Raw genomic sequence first — 3,342 nt, forward strand, 5'->3', positions numbered from 1 at the left:
TTTGTAGTTTAGATGTAAAAAATACGTTGGTTGATCTAGGGGCTAGTATTAATGTTATGCCTTACAAATTGTTTAAGCAACTAGGTCTAGGGAAACCCAAACAGACTAGGATGAGCATTCAATTAGCAGATAAAACTATAAGATTTCCTAGGGGTATTATTGAAGATGTGCTAGTTAAAATCGATAAATTTATATTTCCCGTTGACTTCGTTATTCTAGACATAAAGGAGGATAGCAACACTCCTTTGATTTTAGGAAGGCCCTTTTTGACAACTACTAGAACAATTATTGACGTTGGCACAGGTGAACTCACACTTCGTGTAGGAGACGAAACAATCAACCTTGAAGCTCCTAACCCGAACAACACATCTAAAATTGAAGGTGATTGTACAAATTGTTCTACTAAGACTGATCATACAGTGCAACCTATTTTGTAGGAAATAAGTTCGAAGGTTACAAATCGAGGAGATAGATGAATGACTTACATTTAAACCAAGGAAACACGATGAACCAAAACTACGCCAGAACGATCTCAATACCTCACCAAATCAACTTAAGGTTGGAGATAAAGTTTTATTAGATGCCGTAGATCATCACATTGACACTACCAAACCGAATGAATAAATTCCTCTTATGGTACTTAGCATTTTCTCATTCGGTACAGTCGAGGTAAGTCATCCCAAATTCGGCACTTTTAAGGTAAACAATACTCGCCTAAAACCTTATTTTGATGAGATTCACAGCAGGAATGAGTAGTATAAACTCCTCAAACCACCATGACCATTCAATGGAGAGGTAAGTTGAGCTTAGACTATAAATAAGCGCTTTTCGGGAGGCAACCCGAGCACTAAAAATGTGACAGCCCAAAATTGACCCTAGTCGGGAAGTGGTTTCGGGACCACAAGACCGAGTCGTAAAAATAATTACTTGCTATATTCTATGCTTATTATGTGTGAACATGAGTATGTGGAAGTTTCACTCCTTAATTTTACCAATTGCATGAGAAATTATTAATTGGGATCAATTTGAGACATTGTAAAAATATGATAGTCTAATTCAAATGGTCTATTAGTGCATGTACCAAAAAGAGTGGTTTTGCATGTCAAATTGCCCAAAAGATGATGGGTGGCCGGCCAAGGAGTGATGGTGCTCCACTTATTCCAATTTATTATGTTTTGTTTAGTTAACAAATGACTTAAAATAATTATAATAAAATGGAATAAAAGAGAAAAAAGGAAGAGGAGTGTTCATACTCTTCTCCACCTTGCCAAAACCGAAACCAAAGAAGAGAAAAAGGAAAATTCTCCTTTAGGCAATTCGGCACTACATCTTGCTAGTAGGAGGTAAGTTTTGAAGTGTTAGTTAAATCTTCTTATATGTTTTAGTCAATTTGTGAATGTATTTTGACAATATTAAGAAGGATTCAAACTTTTATGATGGTTGGACACTAAACCGTGTATCAAAGTACTAGAATTAGTAGTTGTTTACATGTATTATTGAATGAGTAGAAGATAGAAAGGGGGTTTAGATGGAAGGTTCATTTGATTTATTTTTGTCCTTGTATGAGAAGAGGTTCATTGTTAAGGCCGAATGAGCATGCTAGATTAGTTGAAAAAAAAATGTTCATGCTATGAGGTAATTTGAATAATTGACCGAAACATGGAAGGAAGGGCAAGATTTATAAATTATGTTTTAGGGTGAAAGGTATAATGAAAGTTGTATTAAGTTTAATGTGCATACTTTGGTCTAAGTGTGGAGGAGTATTCGGCTAAGATAGTTGAATGTGGGTGTTGCCGATTTTTAAATGTAGATTATGGGAGTAGCTATAATGGGCATTAAGATGTTGAACTTAAGAAATTAGAAGTAAATGAACTTGATAGTATTTAAGAGATAGAGGTGATAGATTAATGTTGCACATTCGGCTATGGTTAGGCATGTTGATGACCTTATCTTGATTTAGATAATTAGGCATAAAAGGGTGGTAAAGGGGATGGAATTGTTGAATGATTAGTTGGGTAACAAAAGAGGCATTCGGCCATCTCTTGAGAGCTTGTGTGATGTTGGGTTTAAAATTAGCAAAGGTAACTTACCTAATGCATGTGCATGTGTGATTAGATTTTTTTTGATGACATGATAGTTGCATGAGGTTATTAGCCGAATATACTAACATACATATACATGTGAAATTGGATTGTAAATATTTAGCAAGGTGGTTAAACTAGTTAAATTATTGATTTAGCTCAAGGAGTTAAAGGAGGTGAATCGAGCAAAGGCAAAGAAAAGGTTATCGAGTAGCCGAGTTGGAACCGTCTTACCCAACACGAGGTAAGTCACTAAGCATGTAGTTGGTATTATTTCAATGGTCATAATGTTATGTATTGATGCTGAATGGAATGAATAAATGTACATATATATATGCATGTACGTATGTGATGATGAAATTGTTGAATGAAAGAAAAGAGGTAAGATGTAATGAGTTGTTGATCTCGGCACTAAACGTGCGGGATAACCATTTATGACCATGAGATTGGCGCTAAGTGCGCGGGATTAAATTGTACAGCACTAAGTGTGCGATTCGACTATGTTGCACTAAGTGTGCGAAATGAATATGATGCACTAAGTGTGCGAATTGACCATGCGGCACTAAGTGTGCGAGTCTGACTATGTAGCACTAAGTGTGCGATTTGATTACGTGGCACTAAGTGTGCGAGTTGATTATATAGCACTGAGTGTGCGGGCTCAATATACATTCGTGAATCATTATGGACACTATGTGTGCGACACTATTGAGTCGATCGCGGACAGCGGATCGGGTAAGTGTCTTGAGTACATGGCTAATATGTGCTATGCTTATACTTGGTGTTGAGCTCGGTAAGTTGAACCTATGTGACAACTATACTTGAAGTCACGTACATAAAAATTTATCGTAGGATGGGTGAAAGGCCGTTTTGTTGTTTGATTGTAACGAAAATAAATTGATTTATGAAAATGCTTCAATGTCCTATTGATGAGTATATGAATTGTGAATGCATGAATTGATATGAAATTGAATCGATAGGTTGGAGGAACTATGGCATGGTTCGGTATGGATGGAGTAAATTGTCTCATTCCATTTTGTTCCTCTTGTGATAATGTTATTGATGTATAGTAGAGCATTGGTTATGACTTACTGAGTTATAAACTCACCCGGTGTTTCCTTGTCACCCATTATAGGTTGCTTGGACTCATCAATTTTTGCGGGGTCGGGCCGTCATCGAAGTCATCACACCGGATAGCAAGTTTTGGTACTTTCTTCTTAGTGTGCTTAGAAGATCATTTGGCATGTATAAGCTAGTACGTTGT

Source organism: Gossypium hirsutum, chromosome A06 (genome assembly GCF_007990345.1).
Source record: "Gossypium hirsutum isolate 1008001.06 chromosome A06, Gossypium_hirsutum_v2.1, whole genome shotgun sequence".
NCBI classification, from domain to species: Eukaryota; Viridiplantae; Streptophyta; class Magnoliopsida; order Malvales; family Malvaceae; genus Gossypium; species Gossypium hirsutum.